General features: G+C 47.0%; 1 pseudogene; it reads left to right on the top strand.

Moving 5' to 3' along the window:
• The window catches only part of LOC141121629 (von Willebrand factor A domain-containing protein 5A-like), a 120,244-nt pseudogene extending 102,815 nt beyond the window's left edge, over positions 1 to 17,429 (top strand).
• The last annotated feature ends 3,617 nt before the right edge of the window (positions 17,430 to 21,046 follow it).

Genomic DNA, 21,046 nt, shown 5'->3' with positions numbered 1-21,046 from the left:
GCGCCTGCTTAGTTGCACGTCGGCCCGGCCCCGCAGCCATATTTCTTTCAGGCGCCGCTGCCCTCACAGCGGCCGCAGGGGTAGCCAGACCACCGGCCCACCGGGAGATTTCCCGGTATCCCGGTTGGCCAGTCCGGCCCTGCTTGGTAGTGAGCAAGTGGGATATTGCACCTTGCTGCTTCTCCTGCTTCTCCTATATCAGGCTCTGGGGAGTAGTGGTTCGGCCTGCTTCCCCTTGACACTCAGGCCCTTTGGTAAATCCTGAAAGGGGTTGTAAACCCTCGTGTTTTTTCACCTGAATGCATTCTATGCATTAAGATGCAAAACCTTCTGTCACTCAGCAGCCCCCCCCCCAGCCCTCGTTATACTTACCTGAGCCCTGTGTTTCCCACAATGGGAACGAGCACACCAGTTCTGGCCGGTGTCTCTTGCCCTGATTGGATAGATTGATAGCAGTGCAGCCACTGGCTCCCGCTGCTATCAATCAAATCAAATGATGCAGGCGCCAGGGGGCGGGGCCGAGTCCTGCTTTCTATGTGAATAGATGCAGAAGCAGGACACGGAAGCACCTGCATGGGTGTCCACGAAGGAGAACACGTCTCCGACGGGGCACTCAAGAAGAGGAGGAGCCAGGAGCGCCGCTGAGGGACCCCAGAAGAGGAGGATCGGGGCCACTCTGTGCAAAACCAAGTGCACAGCGGAGGTAAGTATGGCATGTTTGTTTTTTGTTTTTTTTTAAAAACCCTGAACCTTTACAACCCCTTGAAGCTTAAGTGACTGCTGCACGGACCTCCTGCTGAACAGGTCCCAATCCTGGCTCCCAGGATGGCTTATGCTAAGCGTAGCTGAGGCTGGAAAGGGATGAGAGTCTTCAGCTTCTCTCACTCTTGTTTGTCTGCTCTGTCTTCTACACAGGGGCAGAGCCCCTCAGCAGAGGGTTCCCTCCAGCCCCTCCATCCAGCTGAACTCTGCTCTCCTGCTGCCAGACTCTAGAACATTTATGGGCTATCTCCACACTTTCTGGGCTGTCCCCACGGAGGGATTGGAGGAGACTCCATAAATATTCAGGCCTAATCTCTGCTCCTCCATTCTCTAAGTTCTAGAACCCTCTAACAGTTCCAGAAGCCCGGGATAGGGAACAGAGACTCAGCCCTAGGAGCTCTGAACAGCACAACAACAATAACCCCAGCTCTTCTTCCTATAGAGGTGACCCACTCACTAGATGAGGTAGGACAGATAAATGCTTTCTGTAGGTTCTGTAGGTTTTCGTCAATGTAGCCCTAATTCCCATTCAGACAAGGGGAAGATGCGTCCAAAGGGAATTTCAGCTCCAGGGAGAAGCTGGATGGGGCAATCTTAGGGTCTTTGCGGGGGGAGAGTATCTGCTCCTCGTTTACTGAAAACATCCAAGTATACATTGTAGGGCTTTGGAACCACTTGGCACAATTCCATGTCTGAGTCCATACACAAAGTAACGTATGATGGGAGGTGATGCTGTCATGCAGTGTTTCTGGCAGTATGGTGACAGGAACTTGACATCTCCAGAATTCCAATCAATCTGTGGGTTGTGGGCCTTTAGCCAGGGCAGGCCCAAGATGACAGGAAATAATGGTGATGACATTGCATCTAAACGCAGCAGCTCCTGATAGTTGGTGGAGGTGATAGTCAGGATTGGTGGTGTCTCCTTAGTTACAAGTCCTGATTTGATGCAAGACCCATCGGCTAGGAATACGGTGAGTCCTTGTCCTCTTGCTTGTAGCGGGATATGTTGCTGAACTGCAAAGGACAGGTCAGTGAAACAGCTACAAGTTCCCAAATCAATAATTGCGCTCACCGACATGATTCTTCCCGAAAGCTGGAAGGAAACCTTCGACAGACTGGGTCGAAGGTTTACCTTCCAGCAAGACAATGACCCTAAGCACACAGCTAAAATAATGAAGGAGTGGCTTCACACAACTCTGTGACTGTTCTTGAATGGCCCAGCCAGAGCCCTGACTTAAACCCAATTGAGCATCTCTGTAGAGACCTAAAAATGGCCGTCCACCAACGTTTACCATCCAACCTGACAGAACTGGAGAGGATCTGCAAGGAGGAATGGCAGAGGATCCCCAAATCCAGGTGTGAAAAACTTGTTGCATCTTTCCCAAAAAGACTCATGGCTGTATTAGATCAAAAGGGGCTTCTACTAAATACTGAGCAAAGGGTCTGAATACTTAGGACCATGTGATATTTCAGTTTTTCTTTTTTAATAAATCTGCAAAAATGTCAACAATTCTGTGTTTTTCTGTCAATATGGGGTTCTGTGTGTACATTAATGAGGAAAAAAAATGAACTTAAATGATTTTAGCAAATGGCTGAAATATAACAAAGAGTGAAAAATTTAAGGGGGTCTGAATACTTTCCGTCCCCACTGTGTATAAATGAAATGATTGTTCTGGGTCTATATTCACTTGAACTTTTTTTTTTTTAGGTATATGTGATATCTCACCTTTGTTACTTTGTTATTTCTATTGTCTGTTTTCAGCATCTGGCCCACCCTCACCCTCACCTGCTACCCCCGCTCTTGTGAGGCTGATCTCCCTGCAGAATGCGGACGGATCCTGGAACCTGACCCCCAAAATCTCTGCTGTCCTGGGAATATCTGAGACAGATATAAAGACCGGGAACCCCGACCAGGTATTGTGTTACTGACCATATCTGCAATATTTTATATTTACCTGAGAAAATAATTTTTAATTATATTTTTTTATTTCTGACCATAATAAATAAATAAAAAACACATGTGTACACATACACTATATTCTCAAAAGTATTGGGACGCCTGCCTTTACACACACATGAACTTTAATGGCATCCCAGTCTTAGTCCGTAGGGTTCAATATTGAGTTGGCCCGCCCTTTGCAGCTATAAGAGCTTCAACTCTTCTGGGAAGGCCGTCCACAAGGTTTAGGAGTGTGTCTACGGGAATGTTTAACCATTCTCCAGAAGCGCATTCAGGTCAGGCACTGATGTGGATGAGAAGGCCTGGCTCACAGTCTCCGCTCTTATCCATTCCAAAGGTGTTCTATCGGGTTGAGTTCAGGACTCTGTGCAGGCCAGTCAAGTTCCTCCACCCCAAGCTCACTCATCCATGTCTTTATGGACCTTGCTTAGTGCACTGGTCCAAATCATTTGGTGGAGGGGGGATTATGGTGTGGGGGTTGTTTTTCAGGGGTTGGGCTTGGCCCCTTAGTTCCAGCGAAGGAAACTCTTAAGGTGTCAGCATACCAAGACATTTTGGACAATTTCATGCTCCCAACTTTGTGGGAACAGTTTGGGGATGGCCCCTTCCTGTTCCAACATGACTGCGCACCAGTGCACAAAGCAAGGTCCATAAAGACATGAACAAGATAGTTACCACCGCTCTAGGTGACCGGGTTCAAACTTCCCGTCCTCCGCTGTGTGGATGATTGTGAGAGCCCCAGGTGCCGGCAATTGCTATTCCAATGGCATGTGTGCGATGGAAAAATCTGGACAGCCACACTCCGGATTGGAAAAGTAAAAAATAAAATCCTCTTTATTGAAAAAGTAATAACATGATTAAAATCCATACATGGCTTTGTTGGGATAATACAGCATAACCGCTAACGCGTTTCACGCTCCCATAGAGCGCTTACTCATAGCTGGTTTGTACAAAAGTGATCACGACTTATATACACATAATTTGTCTACCACATGACTACATATTGATTATCTGATTCTAAACAGCTGGTCGTTAGTCTGTGTGGGATTTTTTTGGCATAGATGTGATTGGATGTGCATCCTATAGTGAAATCACTAATGAAGACATGAATATATAAATGAAATGTGTTCATGTTGACAAATGTCAACATATATGAATGATAAAAAATTCTTTTCAAGGTTTTCGAAAAAACATATTTGTTATTTTCCAAAATCACAAGAATGAGATGGGTGCTGGAATTTGACGTTCAAACGTATAAATTATCATACGGATAGGTGCAAGTATGGGCAAACTATGTGAACTGGTGGCTGCGGTATAATGTAAATGATGTATAGAGTGAAAATTGGGTCTATATGCATGTGGTAAAAAAGATGTGCATCCAACACCACTAGCGGTGTCTAAAAAAAAAAAAAAAAAAAAAAAACTGAATATGTGTGTATGGTGCATAAATATATATAAAATATATAAAAGATTAAACCACATAAAGGTAAAAATAAAAATAATAATAAAAAATAATAATAAAAAGCAATTCTTTATATATGTGTATATGCACGATGATTTCAGCTTTCAAAAAACGTGATAACGTATGTGAATTGGAAGCTGGACAGAAAACTAGCGTCCTGTCGCAATGATGCGTCCAATAATCTCCTGATTTGCAGGAGTCTATGTGTAAATAAGTGCTTTTGCTTCAATTCCTACATATGTGAATATTAATCTTTGCAGCATATAAAAGATTAATATGGTAGACAAATTATGTGTATATAAGTCGTGATCACTTTTGTACAAACCAGCTATGAGTAAGCACTCTATGGGAGCGTGAAACGCGTTAGCGGTTATGCTGCATTATCCCAACAAAGCCATGTACGGATTTTAATCATGTTATTACTTTTTCAATAAAGAGGATTTTATTTTTTACTTTTCCAATCCGGAGTGCGGCTGTCCAGATTTTTCCATAAAGACATGGATGAAGGAGATTGGGGTGGAGGAACTTGACTGTCCTGACCTCAATACCTTTGGGATGAATTAGAGTGGAGACTGCGAGCCAGGCCTTCTCATCCAACATCCGTGCCTGACCTCACAAATGCTCTTCTGGAAGAATGGTCAAACATTCCCATAGACACACTCCTAAACCTTGTGGACGGCCTTCCCAGAAGAGTTGAAGCTGTTATAGCTGCAAAGGGTGGGCCAACTCAATATTGAACCCTACGGACTAAGACTGGGATTCCATTAACCACTTGCTGCCCGCCGTCATATGACGGCGGGACGGTGCAGCTGTTGTTCTGGGCCGCCGTCATATGACGGCGCAGCCTTCCAGGCAGCCCAGGGGGGCCGCATCGCTCGGGTCCCGGCGCGCGTGCCCGGCGGCCGCGATGTCCGCCGGGTACCCGCGATTGCCCGGTAACCGAGCAGGACCGTGGATCTGTGTGTGTAAACACACAGATCCACGTCCTGTCAGATGGGAGGAGACCGATGGTGTGTCCCTTGTACAGAGGAACACCGATCGGTCTCCTCCCCTTGTGAATCTCCTCCCCCCACAGTTATAATCACTCCCTAGCAACATATTTAACCCTACAGCGCCCCCTCCTGGTTAACCCCTTCATTGCCAGTCACATTTATACAGTAATCAATGCATTTTTATAGCACGGATCGCTGTATAAATGTGAATGGTCCCAAAAATGTGTCAAAATTGTCCGATGTATCCGCCGCAATATCGCAGTCACGATAAAAATCGCAGATCGCCGCCATTACTAATAAAAAAAAAAAAAAATAATAAAAATGCTATAAATCTATCCCCTTATTTTGTAGACGCTATAACTTTTGCGCAAACCAATAAATATATGCTTATTGGATATTTTTTACCAAAAATATGTAGAAGAATACGTATCGGCCTAAACTGAGGAAAAAATTTGTTTAAAAAAAAAAAAAAAAATTTGGATACTTATTATAGCAAAAAGTAAAAAATATTGTGTTTTTTTCAAACTTGTCACTCTTATTTTGTTTATAGCACAAGAAATAAAAACCGCAGAGGTGATCAAATACCACCAAAAGAAAGCTCTATTAGTGGGGAAAAAATTATAAAAATTTCATTTGGGTACAGTGTAGTATGACCGCGCAATTGTTATTCAAAGTGCGACAGCGCTGAAAGCTGAAAATTGGCCTGGGCAGGAAGGGGGTGAAAATGCCCTGTATAGAAGTAGTTAAAGTTCATGTGTGTGTAAAGGCAGTCGTCCCAATACTTCTGACAATATTGTGTATGTACAGGTGGTATATGATGGTTGACTCGTGGCCTCCAAAATAGAAATCGGTGCCTGTTGGGTGATGTCTGGTCAAGAGCTGTGCAGGAATTTAGAACCCAGAATTATACAGATATGTAACATTTCAGGTCTTATATAATGAACTTCTCCTTCCCTCCTCTGCAGAACATGGAGGTGTCGGTGTGGGTGACGGTCCTGGCGGTGATCTGGCTTCACACCACCTGTGTGGATCAGAGAGAGGAGTGGGAGCTGCTGGAGGGGAAGGCCGTCTCCTGGGTCAGGGCTAAAGCAGGTAAGTGCTGAGTGTAATCTGGAGTACTCTCACCGACCAATCAGAATCCTTTCACTAATATGACTCCCATACTGATTTTTTTCAACAATTACATCACTTTGATTGATCTCCCCATCTAGATAATTATCCCGTGTTTTTTTTTTTTTTTTTTTGTTACAAAATGGCTTTTGTTTCTGAAATTTCAGTGGGCACAGTTTTGATGTAAATGGTTCTTCATAACCCCTGAGTAATGGCGGCAATCTGCGATTTTTATAGGGACTGCGACATTTTGCTGACACATCAGACAATTTTGACATATTTTTGGGACCATTGGCATTAATACAGCGATCAGTGCTATAAAAATGCATTGATTACTGTAAAAATGTCAGTGAAGGGGTTAACACTAGGGGGCGATCAAGGGGTTAATAGTGTTCCCTGTTTGTGTTTCTAATTGAAGGGGGGGAGGGGACTGTGTAGGGGAAGAGATAGATCGCTGTTCATACTTTGTATGAACAGGCGATCTGTCACTTCTCCCCTCAGAGAACCGGAAACTGTGTGTTTACACACAAAGATCCGGGTTCTCCGTGTCTAAGCGGCGATCGCGGTAGCCCGGCGGTGATCGTGACCGCCCGGCACTCGCATCGGCCCCAGGGGTGTGCAGGGGGCGCCCCTAGTGGCCACAGGGCGAAGTGACGTAACATAACGTCGCTTCGCCCATCCGTGCCATTCTGCCGCAGTAAAACAGCAGCGGCTGGTCGGCAAGTGGTTAAATAGAGCAGGCATCACCAAATGGCAGACCCATCCAGACCGCAGCCACGCCAAATACACGTCTGAGTGTCCTCTAAGCCTGGCCGCCCTTCCAGGCAGCTCTCCTGCCGGCTCGCCGCTGTCATCCTCGAGGAAGGGCAAAAGATTGTAGGAGTGGCAGGTCTGAATAGTGGGAGGGACTTTTTAAATTAAGAAGTGGGTGATTGGTTGCTAAGCCAAGGGGCGGTTCAAGCAGCCATTCACCTGCCTTTACCATGAAATGTCCTGCCCATTATTTAGACCTTTCGCGCCTACAATCTTTTGCCATTCCTCAACGCAGTGTTACATAGTTACATAGTAGGCTCGGTCGGAAAAAGACACAAGTCCATCAAGTCCAGCCTATGTGTGATTATGTGTCAGTATTACATTGTATATCCCTGTATGTTGCGTTCATTTAGGTGCTTATCTAATAGTTTCTTGAAACTATCGATGCTCCCCGCTGAGACCACCGCCTGTGGAAGGGAATTCCACATCCTTGCCGCTCTTATGCCCTGTAAACACGGTCGGATTTTCCGATGGAAAATGTGTGATAGGACCTTGTTGTCCGAAATTCCGACCGTGTATAGGCTCCATCACACATTTTCCATCGGATTTTCCGACACACAAAGTTTGAGAGCAGGCTATAAAATTTTCCGACAACAAAATCCGTTGTCGGAATTTCCGATCGTGTGTACACAAATCCGACGCACAAAGTGCCACGCATGCTTGGAATAAATAATGAGATGAAAGCTATTGGCTACTGCCCCGTTTATAGTCCAGACGTACGTGTTTTACATCACCGCGTTCAGAATGATCGGATTTTCCGACAACTTTGTGTGACCGTGTGTATGCAAGACAAGTTTGAGCCAACATCCGTCGGAAAAAATCCTAGGATTTTGTTGTCGGAATGTCCAATCAATGTCCGATCGTGTGTACAGGGCATTACAGTAAAGAACCCTCTACGTAGTTTAAGGTGTTAATTTAGTGGACTAAAACATTTTAGTCGACTAAATGAAATTATTTTAGTCGACTAAGATACAACTAAAACTAAAACAACTGAGATGACTAAAATACGACTAAAACTAAAATGCCATTTTAGTCAAAAGACTTATGCCCTGTACACACGATCGGACATTGATCGGACATTCCGACAACAAAATCCATGTTTTTTTTGTTGGCTCAAACTTGTCTTGCGTACACACGGGTCGCACAAAGTTGGTCGGAAATTCCAAAGGTCAAGAACGCGGTGACGTACAACACGTACAATGAGCCGAGAAAAATGAAGTTCAATAGCCAGTGCGGCTCCTTCTGCTTGATTCCGAGCATGCGTGGCACTTTGTGCGTCGGAATTGTCCACACACGATCGGAATTTACGCGGACGGATTTTGTTGTTGGAAAATTTTATAGCCTTCTCACAAACTTTGTGTGTCGGAAATTCTGATGGAAAAAGTCAGATGGAGCCCACACACGGTCGGAATTTCCGACAACAAGCTCCGATCGCACATTTTTCGTCGGAAAGTCCGACCGTGTGTATGGGGCATAAGACTAAAACTATATAGAAATTTGACTTCAAAATGAACACTGGTCTGTAGTGCATGTTCATACCTCAATACCATAATAAATAACATATGAGATTTTTCACACCAGCAGTATATAATGAGTTTGGAAATTGTAGAGAAATGTTAACTAATGCAAGGACTGCAGTGTGGAAGGGAGGACTGTGATGGAATGGGGGGGGGGGTTCTGTGGTGTAAGAGGGAAGGGGGGTGGTAATGTGAAGGGTGCACCAATGTAAGGTGAGGGGCTAGCCTGGTCTGATTTGGGGTGTATAATAATAGGGAGCGCTGTGAACTAAATTTTGTGCATATACAGATAAAGTGCATGGTGCTTAGCTAAATAATAATTAATGATTAATTACTGATTCGTTGCTAAAATAACAGTGATTTTAAATATTTAATCAAAAAACAAAAGTCCATAAATGTATCTATTACGTTCCCAGCGCCCCTATTATTATACACCCCAAATGAGAGAACAATTGTTTTCTATGTGCCCTGTTCACACACTGCATTTTTTGGCAACTCACCGGAGCTCACCTGAAGGCTCTACAGTCTGTTTCTTTCTATGCATCGCAACTGAGCTGTGGGGCATAAAAATGAATGAATTGTAGTTTTTTAATATTTTAATAGAGTCGAAAGAACAAAAAATAGGGCCAAGTGCAACACACTTAAATGCGCATTGCACTGCCACTTTCTGGACCGCACACTAACCGGTGCCCACACAGTAGAACCCTGCATTTTACCATGAGGACCAGGGTGATCAGGCCCTAAAGGGTGGGGGTACTGTGATGGGTACAGGAGGCTGTGATGTGAGAAAATCGGACCTGTGCTTCCACTCATACACTGATGACACTCAACTCTACTTTCGCATCACCGGGCAAAAAGACCAAATATCAGAGACTAGAAAAATGCCTGACATTGATAGATGACTGTATGACCACGAGCTCCCTCAAACTCAATGGATCCAAAACAGAGCTTCTTCTCCTCCATGCAAACCGAAATACAAAAACTAAGACCCCATGGACACCAACCACTGTCCTCAGACAGACCGTCTCCCCAAGCACCAAAGCCAAAAGTCTCGGGGTCATCTTTGACTCAGAGATGTCGATGGATGCACAAATAGGATCAGTAGTCAACGGATCTCACCATCTTCTCCGCCTGCTACGTAGACTCATCCTCTTCATTCCAGAAGAGGACAAAGCAGCAGTAGTTGGAACAATCAGCAATTCCCGACTCGACTACGCAAACTCCCTCTACATAGGACTACCTAAATACCAGATTGCACGCCTACAAGTCATTCAAAACGCGGCAGCAAGACTGGTAAGGGGAAAAAAACCTGGGAATCCATCTCCCCATCCCTGAGGACCCTACATTGGCTAACAGTAAAGGATCAGATCACATTCAAGACCCCCTGCCTCACCCACAAATGTATACAAGGAAACACTCCTCAATACCTATGCAAGAAAATAAAATACTACACACCCAATCGAAGTCTCCGATCAACTAACCAAAACCTCCTCCTTATTCCCAAGTCCCGCTACAAATCAAACCGAGAACGAAGATTCGCAGTCCAAGAACCACGGCTATGGAAAACTCTACCCAATGTCATCCGCATGGAAGAAAATCATCGGGCCTTCAGAAAAAAACTCAAGACCTACCTCTTCTAAGAAGCAGGACAACACAGACAGACAGACAGCAGGACAGATCTAGCGCTTTGAGGTGATTCAGTTCGCATTTGTAGCGCTATACAAGTCATTCATTCATTCAAGATTGTAAATCATAGCACAAACAAAAGGCTTGGACCTCCGCTGGAAGAAAGTTTTATTGACCGGACCTCTGAGAATTTTAATTTGGTGCCCCTGAAATAGAGTATTAACCACTTCAGCCCTGGAAGGATTTACCTCCTTCCTGACCAGACCATTTTTTGCGATTTGGCACTGTATTGTTTTAACTGATAATTGCGCGCTCGTGCGATGCAGTACTCTAACAAAATTGACGTCCTTTTTTTTCCCCACAAATAGAGCTTTCTTTTGGTGGGGTTTGATCACCTCTGCGGTTTTTATTTATTGCGCTATAAACTATAAAAATAGCCACAATTTAAAAAAAAAAAACAATATTTTTTTACTTTTTGCTATAATATCCCCAAAAAAAAATACAAAAAAAATATATATATATATAATATATTATAAAAAATTACTTCCACAGTTTAGGCCGATTTGTATTCTTCTACATATTTTTTGTAAAAAAAAAAAAAAATCACAGTAAATGTATATTGATTGGTTTGCGCAAAAGTTATAGCGTCTACAAAATAGGGGATACATTTATGGCATTTTTATTATTCATTTTTTCTTTTACTAGTAATGGTGGTGATCAGCGATTTTTATCATGACTGCGACATTGTGGCGGACAGATCGGACACTTTTGACACTATTTTGGGACCATTGGCATTTATACAGCGGTCAGAGCTAAAAATGTCACTGGCAGGGAAGGTGTTAAACACTAGTGTCAGGTCACCTGGGACCAGGTGACAGATGCACTCTGTAGGAGTCGGAAGTGCACCACTAAGGTAGTGGACCCTAGGACTGACTGCTGCAGATTGAACCCTGGAAGGTTCAGGAAGCAGGTCTACAGGATCACTAACATTGATCCCAGTGGGAGCTAGAGCATAGATTCCCCAGGGCGCGGAGTCTAAGAGCCAGCGGGTGTTCACCAGAGCCTCTAGTGGTGAGGATGGACTGCGCTGCTGTCTGGCTCCAGGTCGCGGCCCCCAGGGTCTCACAGCTCACGCTCACCATAGACTACAGGAGCAGAAGGAGGCAGCAGGCTGGAACGACAGGAAATTAAGGGGTAAGCCAAAGGTCAAGGCGACTAGCAGACAAGGATAAACATAACATGCCAAAGGTCAGGGTAACAAGCAGACAGGGAGAGTTGAGAACAGGCCAAAGTCGGTAACAGGAATCAGACGTAGGAAACACAGCAAGTACACACGGAGGCTAATACACAATGGTTGGTCAGCGCTGCTAGCTTGCAGTGCACAGGTTAATATAGGGTTCCCTGATAGGGCCTGGGGTGGGGCCATGCTTAGAGAAGAGGTTATAAAACCAGTCAGGTGAGAGGCAGCTGGTCTTTAGAGATGAACACATGGAGACAGGTAAGCTGACAGAGAAAACTCTATTGCATAACCATGACAACTAAGGGGCGATCAAGGGGTTAAATGTGTTCCCTGGATGTGTTCTAACTGTAGAACGTAAGTCGGTATGTGGTTAACCTATGGGGCAGAAGAGGTGATAAATGTAAAGTTATGCACTTGGGGGCTAAGAATATGCATACATCATACATATGTAGCGCTGGTAGATTTATGATCTACCCTCTGATAGGTAAATTTAGTGAATTGCTCGTTAGAGGAAGTTAAATTTGCCTCTGTTCCAGCTTGGCTGACGTTGCGTGTGGTTCCACACTGAACCGGTGGGTGTCGTTGTTACCCTGAGCTAGTGTTGGAAAGGCAACGTGTCGAAGCGTATGGGTGCTCCTCTGTCCTGGGGACAACTCGGTGGAGGTGGTCCTCCGAGTTGCATTCTGGGAGAGGGTATTTATGGGACAGACGCCATGTTTAGGGGTCGTTTTACAGCCACCTGCTGGCCCTCCTGGCCGACAGGTATGCGTTAGAGTACCACCTCGCGGTCCTCCGTTCCGGAGGCCTGCGTTGCTGTGTCGCGTGGGTGGGCCCAGAAGCTTGTCTGGGGCCTACCACAGCAGCCGAGGAATGGTCCTGAGCTGTCTATACAGAGTGAAGAAGCTGGACAACCAGGAAGATCCCAGGGGAGGACCCGTCATGGAAGGATCATGCAGAGTGCTGGTCTGGAGAGGGGCCTGGTGACTCAGTTGGAGGACGTATCCTGAAGAAGTCTTATTACATAGCACTTCCGGGTTGGCTTAGAGGTCCAAGTACTGTGTCTGATATTCACCGCAAACCGATACATCCTGTGGCAGAGGATCGTATGGGTTTATTCTAAGCAATTCTGTGGCAGAGACTTTTGTTCGTGCTATGTACTGGCTGCTAGGCAAGTGAGAGAGGCCTATCCAGGCGAGCAAAGATCGTCTCCCACCAGGGGATCGCATCCAATTACAATATTCAACTTTAAAGGACGTTCTAAAGAATCCTAAAGAAAGGTATTTGAGCTTCCCTGCGGCTTTCCTCCTGCCTCTTTCCTGCTACTTCCTTCGTTACTTGGTTCAATAAAGCATTGAAAACGTACTCAAGTGTTGGTGCTTATATCGTCCAGAGGTAAACTCAACGGAAACCTAGACCCGGTGCCGGTGAAATAGAGGTATCGAGAGTGAAGGTAACAAGCCCGCTTAAATCAGCAGCTCCACTGAGAGTTAGTGCTACACATACTAGGGGGAGTATTGTTATAACATTTTGGAAACAGATAATTTTTCTCCTTCACTGATGTGCACTGACAGGTTGCACCAATGGGCAATGATAGGCTTCATTGATGGTCACTGATAGGCTGCACTGATTGGTAGCACTGGGCACTGATGAGGCCGCACTGATAGGCAGCACTAATGGGCACAAATAGGCAGCAGTGATGACCCTGATGAGGCTGCACTGTCAGGGACTGATAGTTGGCACTAATGGACACTGATAGTCTGCACTGATAGGTAGCACTGATGGGCATTGATGGGCTGTACCGATGAGTAGGCACTGGCGAGCCCTGATGAGGCTGCATTGATAGGCAGCACTAATAGGTGACACTGATAGGTGGCACTGACAGGTGGCACTGTCAGGCAGTCATGGGCTGCACTGATGGGTGACACTGATAGGCTGCACTGATGAGGTGGCACTGATGTGAAGGTACTGGTGGGCCCTGGTGAGGCTGTACTAAAGGCGGCACTGATAGGTGACACTGATGGGCACTAATTGGCAGCACTGGTGGGCATTGATTGGCAGCACTGATGGGACTGCACTGATAATCAGTGCTCTGATTATCAGTGTACATGTTCCTTTTTAGAGAAGCCAGCTATTGTCTCTCTTCTCCTCACGCTGTCAGCATGAAGAAAGGAGTGCCGATAATCGGCTTCTATTTACATCCAGGATCAGCTTTGATTGGACATAGCTGATCATGTGGTAAAGAGCCACTGATTGGCTTTTCACCTCAATCTGTGATCAGCAGTGTCCTCCGGACACTGATCACAGAGCGTGCCACCCGCAAGCGTGATCATGGCAAGGCCGTCATTCTGCTATATTGCGGTCGGCAGGGGTGTACCTAGAGCATTTGCCACCCGAGGCAGATCCTAAATCTGGCACACACACCCCCCCACTGATCATGCTTGTATGCACTTAGCCCACCCACCTGTATGCACTCAGCCCCCCTCATACCTGTACGCACCCAGCCCACCCACCTGTACGCACTCAGCCCCCTCATACCTGTATGCACCCAGCCCACCAACCTGTACGCACCCAGCCCCCCTCATACCTGTACGCACTCAGCCCCCTCATACCTGTATGCACCCAGCCCACCCACCTGTACGCATTCAGCCCCCTCATACCTGTACGCACCCAGCCCACCCACCTGTACGCACTCAGCCCCCTCATACCTGTACGCACCCAGCCCACCCACCTGTACGCACTCAGCCCCCTCATACCTGTATGCACCCAGCCCACCAACCTGTACGCACCCAGCCCACCCACCTGCACGCACTCAGCCCCCCTCATACCTGTACGCACTCAGCCCCCTCATACCTGTACGCCCTCAGCCCCCTCATACCTGTATGCACCCAGCCCACCCAGTGCACCCTCGCACTAACACAGAGAGCCAGCACAGCTACAGAACACCTCCTGCACCCGCCACTGCCATGTCCCGGCTCTGATAGCCGGCCTGACACCCCCCCCAATGTGTGGAACATGGGGCGGATCGCCCACCCCCTGCCCCCCCCATAGGTACACCACTGGCGGTTGGCAAGTGGTTAATAATAGCATGCAATGCCAAGCTGCGATTTCCAAAGTGAGCAAAGTCCTTTCTTGTATTAGGAGAAGTATGGACTCCAGAGAGAGAGATCTCATTTTGTACAAATCATTAGTAAGACCTCATCTGGAATATGCAGTTCAGTTTTAGGCTTCAGTTCATAAAAAGGATATCGGGGAACTGGAGAAAGTGCAGAGAAGGGCAACCTAACTGATAAGAGGCATGGAGAAGCTCAGCTATGAGGAAAGATTAGAGGAACTGAATTTATTCTCCCTTGAGAAGAGAAGATTAAGGGGGGATATGATCAACATAGACTCCCTCCAGAGGGGGTTCTGGCCAGCTCAGTAGATTGCTTTAAGAAAGGCCTGGATTCTTTCCTAAATGTACATAATATAACTGCATACTTTCCAACAGTCCCGATTTTTCCCGGGACAATCCCGATTTTGGCACCCTCGTACTGATCGGAGCTCGTCCAGATTAATTTACCGGGATTTTGCCTTTGTCCTGGGAAAATCGGTAATGTTGTTGGAAAAAATGGCTGGTGAGCTAAAAAAAGATGGCCGCCGCCGCCGTCATGAGGATTATTTCCCCTTGTGTTCAGTGGAGAGGGGAGGGGCAGCCAATCGGCTGCTCCTCCCCTCTCCACTGAACACACACACACGAGAAAGCCGGAAACTGTAGCTGCCATGCTGCTGGGGGACACAGACCGCTCTGTAAGGAGGGCTCTGCTGCTGCTGCCAGGGACACTGAAGTAAGGTGGGCTCTGTTGCTGGGGGACACAGATTTCTCTGTAAGGAGGGCTCCACTGCTGCCAGCTGCTGGGGACACTGAAGTAAGGAGGGCTCTGTTGCTGGGAGACACAGATCTGTAAAGAGGGCTCCGCTGCTGGGGGACACCAGATATAAAGGAGGGATCCGCTGCCAGGGACACCAGATGTAAAGGAGGGCTCCGCTGCCAGGGACACCAGATGTAAAGGAGGGCCCCGCTGCCAGAGACACAGATGTAAAGGAGGGCACCACTGCCAGGGACACCAGATGTAAGGAGGAGCTCTGCTTCTGGGGGCACCTGATGTAAGGACGGACTCTGCTGGGGGCACCTGATGGCGTCTGGTGGCAGGCGATGTGGCAGGTGACACGCTCAGGGTTCCTACTGATTCTGCATTATGGTGAGTTGAATGATTTCATTCTATATTATAATGTAATAATAGTAATAATGTGCTTCAATCATCCTGACACCACAACAACCATGGTGCTGGGATGATTGAAGCGCAAACACCTGGTGTTTGGACCAGCTTGCGGATTTGTTAAACTCTGGAATACACATTTCTATTGTGGTGTAGGATCTGGGCCTGCTGTCCCTCCATCCTTCTTTTCTTCCTTCTCTCTCCTTCCCTCCTTCTTTCTCCCTCCCTCCCTCTTTTCCCCTTTTTTTCTCCATCGCTCATTCATCTCGGACTCTAACCACACCCCCATTTGAAGCATGTCCATATACGCCACGCCCACTATATCATGTAAACCACGCCCATTTTGGGGGGGAGGCTGTGATGTAAAGGGGGTTTGTATAGTAAATGGGAGGTGTACTGTAAAGAGGGGACAGTAATGTAAAGAGGAGCACTGTGATGTAAACGGGGGGGACTGTGATGCAAAGGGGTGTATAATGTGAAGGGGCTCTGTGATGTAATGGGGGCTGTGATGTAATGGGGGGCTGCAATATAAAGGGGGGGACTGCAATGTAAAGGGGTGTTATAATGTAAATGGGAGCTGCTTTGTAAAGAGGGTACTATAATGTAAAGAGAAGCACTGATGATGTAAAGAGGGGGGCTGTGATGTAGAGACAAGCCGCTAATGCCGTGTACACAAGAACGGACTTTCTAGCAAAAAAGGTCCGACGGAATCATTCCGTCGGACATTCCGATCGTGTGTGGGCTTCATCTGACTTTTTCTTTCGAAAATTCTGACGGACCTAGAAATAGAACATGTTTCAAATCTTTCCGACGGAATCAGTTCCTATCGGGAAAACCGTTCGTCTGTATGCTGTTCCGACGGACCAAGAACGACGCAAGGGCAGCTATTGGCTACTGGCTATTGAACTTCCTTTTTCTAGTCCCGTCGTACGTCAGCACGTTCTAAACGAACGGACTTTGGTGTGATCGTGTGTAGGCAAGTCCGTTTCAGCGGAACTCCATCAGAAAGACCGTCGGAGTCTATTCTGACGGAAAGTCCGGTTGTGTGTACGCGGCATAAGAAGAAAAGGGGGCTCTGTGATGTAAAGAGGGGACGGTGATGTGATGTGAGAGGGGTTGTGATGTGAAGGATCTGAGTCACAGAACAAATATGAGATTCGGACCTCAGCTGGAAGAATATTTTACTGATTGGACCTCCCTGAATTTGAATTCATTACTCCTACACTAGAGGATGCACAGGAGTACCTAATAGGGGAGACCGCTGTAAAGCATCCTCCCATCCCCCTATCTGAGCTGTCTGACTGTTTATGCACAACGACTGAAGGGCAAGTGGGTAATAAATAAAATGCTGTATTACATTGTGTCTTTATATCTACCCAGAGTTCAGCTCGGTGATTCTGAAAAGATGAATTCCAGATTGGTAATTTATCCCCCATTATTCTGCATCCGGAATAAATAAAAGTGACATTTGATGTGTCCTCAGGTTCCTCTCTGGGGGAATTTGTCAGAGTCGGGAACGAGCTGCTGAAATCCTCCGTGGACCCCAAAGTGTTCGGCCTGTAAAGAGGAGACGTCTGGAGGACCCAAGATGGCGGAAGGATTCTCCTGATGGATTCTGGAATCTTCCTGGAATGTCGCTGCATCTCCTTTTTTACCTAACCAGTTTTGTGACTTTGTACTCCGCTCCCGTATCTGTGAGCGATACAAAAGTTAGATGTGTCAAGTTTACAATTTAGCGAAAAATAACGGTTTGCACTATTTACATGTCTTTGTTCTTTACTATTCTGCATAGTCTGCAATGTTCAGAGAAGTACTTTTCTGCAGTATTTTTTTAAAGGAATAAACCACTTTATATGTTTCCATTGTCTGTATTTCTAATAAAGTCATAGCGGGGCTCCCCGTTAAACTGGAATACCTCTCAGTGTAGTAATAGAGGCCGAGGACTTCTCCCTTCCTCACAGTCTCAGTATTAATCAGAGATGTGTCCTTGTCCCACTGAGTGTTCTTTCAGATAAAACACTGCTCATAGCGAACCGTGTACACTATATTGTCAAAAGTATTGGGACGCCTGCCTTTACACGCACATGAACTTTAATGGCATCCAGTCTAAGTCCGTAGGGTTCAATATTGAGTTGGCCCACCCTTTGCTGCTATAACAGCTTCAACTCTTCTGGGAAGGCCGTCCACAAGGTTTAGGAGTGTGTTTATGGGAATGTTTGCCCATTCTTCCAGAAGCACATTTGTGAGGTCAGGCACTGATGTTGGACGAGAAGGCCTGGCTCGCGGTCTCCACTCTAATTCAAGTTGAGGTCAGGACAGTCAAGTTCCTCCACCCCAAACTCGCTCATCCATGTCTTTATGGACCTTGCTTTGTGCACTGGTGTGCAGTCATGTTGGAACAGGAAGGGGCCATCCCCAAACTGTTCCCACAAAGTTGGGGGCATAAAATTGTCCAAAATGTCTTGGTATGCTGACGCCTTAAGAGTTCCCTTCACTGGAACTAAGGGGCCAAGCCCAACCCCTGAAAAACAACCCCACACCATAATCCCCCCTCCACCAAATGATTTGGACCAGCGCACAAAGCAATGTCCATAAAGACATGGATGAGTTTGGGGTGGAGGAATTTGACGGCACAAGTCCTGACCTCAACCTGATAGAACACCTTTGGGATACATTGAAGCGGAATCTGCAAGCCAGGCCTTCTCGTCCAGCATCAGTGCCTGAGCTCACAAATGTGCTTCTGGAAGAATGGTCAAACATTCCCATAGACAGGGTTCGGACTGACAACATCCAGGGCCCCTGGACCAAATTAAGCAAGGGCCCCCTGTCAGGCCCTGCCCATGACCCGCCCCTGGCCCTGCTCCTCCGAATCTTTTAAAAAAAAAAAACACTGTTTAACAGAGTCTAATGGGACCTGGAGGGAGGTCTTTCTCTGACAGTGTCCATTGAACAGTCTGTTAGAAAGTGTCCCCTCCAGGCCCCATTAGAGACTACAACAGAGTCTAATGGGACCTGGAGGGGGGTCTCTTTCTAACAGTGTGCATTAGAAAGTCTCTGTTAGAGAGAGACCCCCCCTCCAGGACCCATTGGAGACTTCAAAAGAGTCTAATGGGACCTGGAGGGGGGTCTCTCTAAAAGAGGCCCTTTCAGTGTCCATTGTAGAATCTGTTAGATTCCCCCCGTCAGGTCGAATTATAGACTGAAAAAGAGTATAAGAAGACCTGGAGGGGGGCCTCTTTCTAACAGAGTTTATTTACTCTGGTCCTCATGGACCCCCTCCTTGTGCCATGATTCTCACCCCCCAACCTCTCACAAATAAAGAAATAAAATTGGCACTGTGAAGCGCTCCTCTTACTTTAACTATGGGTACTGTAGCTGTGGCTGGCTCCCGCGTCCTCTGTGGGTGGCTGGCTCCTGCATCCTTTGTGGCTGGCCCCTGTTGGTGGCTGGCCGGCTCCCTGGTGTGGGTGGGTCACCGTGACTGGCTGACACCCTGTTGTGGCTGGCTGGTTTCCTGGTGTGGGTGGGTCACCGTGGGTCACTGGCTGGCACCCTGGCCCTGCTGTGGGTGGGTCACCATGGGTAGCTGGTTTCTGTGGATGGTTGCCTGGCTCCCTGCTGTGCGCTTTTAACCCCCGGTAGTGGCTGAAAAAGGGTTAAAACGACCCGGTGGTTCGGCGGTGCTGCCTATTCATTTCAATAGGCAAGAGCGGTGCCCCGCTAGCGGCCGAATAGTGCCCCTAAAACAACAGTAAAACACCGCTTTACCGCCGGCGTCCGCCCACCCCAGTGGGAAAGCAGCCTTAGCGTCCATTCGGCAAATCTTCAGAAGACGTCCACTCGTGACGAAACGCATAGGGTGGAGCCTCCGACAGTGAAGTCATTACACTATTCTTCCACAACGGTGGTGAGACGAACGATCCAGGAAATAGGGAGAAGCTAATAGAGACACAGCACTTTAAAAAGGCCGGGGAGCCTTTTTAAATCACCTTTTTTAATATTTTCCCACAATGCTTCTAGGGAAGGGGGTGGGGGGTGGGCATAATTGCCAACATTGTAAAAAAAAATTTAGGCGTGGTTTACACAAATTAGTGGGTGTGGCTTAAATTGGCATGGCTCAAAGGGGGAGTGGTTAGAGTCTGAGATGAATGAGGGATGGAGAGGGAAAGGGGGAAAGGGGGAAAGGGGGGGTAGAGGGAGAGGGATGGAAGGACAGCATCCCCAGATCCTACACCACAATAGAAATATGTGTATTCCAGAGTTTAACAATCAGCAGATAAAGATACTCCAAACACCTGGTGTTAGCACTTCAATCAACCCGGCACCATGGTTGTTATGGTGTCAGGATGATTGAAGCACATTATTTCTATTATTACATTGTAATATAAAATTAAATCATTCAACTCACCATAATGCAGAATCAGTGGGACCCCTGAGCATGTCACCTGCCACGTCGCCTGCCACCAGCAGAGTTCGTCCTTGCATCCGGTGTCCCCAGCAGAGTCTGTCCTTGCATCAGGCGCCCCCAGCAGAGTCCATCTTTGCATCAGGTGCCCCCAGCAGAGTCCATCCTTGCATCAGCTGCCCCCAGCAGAGTCCCTCCTTGCATCAGGTGCCCCCAGCAGAGTCCATCCTTGCATCAGGTGCCCCCAGCAGAGTCCATCCTTGCATCAGGTGCCCCCAGCAGAGTCCCTCCTTGCATCAGGTGCCCCCAGCAGAGTCCGTCCTTGCATCAGGTGCCCCCAGCAGGGTTCGTCCTTGCATCAGGTGCCCCCAGCAGAGTCCATCCTTACATCAGGTGCCCCCAGCAGCAGTGGCGTAGCGTGGGTTGTCAGTGCCCTATGCAAGGCAACAAATTTGCGCCCCCTAACCTACAGACTTTTAGCACTCCCTGAGTCCCTTCCCTTCCTACAATAGTACTTACCAGCCTGATTCCTACACTGACCTATCTGATTCCTATACTGACCTCTACACTGACCTACATGATTCCTAGACTGACCATTACACTTACCTACCTGTCCACTACTCTGACCTACTTGATTCCTATACTGATCAGTATATTGACCTACCTATCCACTACACTAAAATACCCATCAAACTATACTGTCCACTACAACACTCACTACACTACACTGATTACTACAACACCCACTATACTACACTGATACTACAAGACCCACTACACTACTAACACCCACTACACTACGCTGATTACTACAACACCCACTATACTACACCACCCACTACACTACACTGATTACTACAACATCCACTACACTACACTGATACTACAACATCCACTACACTA

Source organism: Aquarana catesbeiana, linkage group LG01 (genome assembly GCF_042186555.1).
Source record: "Aquarana catesbeiana isolate 2022-GZ linkage group LG01, ASM4218655v1, whole genome shotgun sequence".
Taxonomy (NCBI): domain Eukaryota; kingdom Metazoa; phylum Chordata; class Amphibia; order Anura; family Ranidae; genus Aquarana; species Aquarana catesbeiana.
The sequence above is the reverse complement of the archived record's forward strand: the minus strand, read 5'-3'. Positions and strand labels throughout refer to the sequence as shown.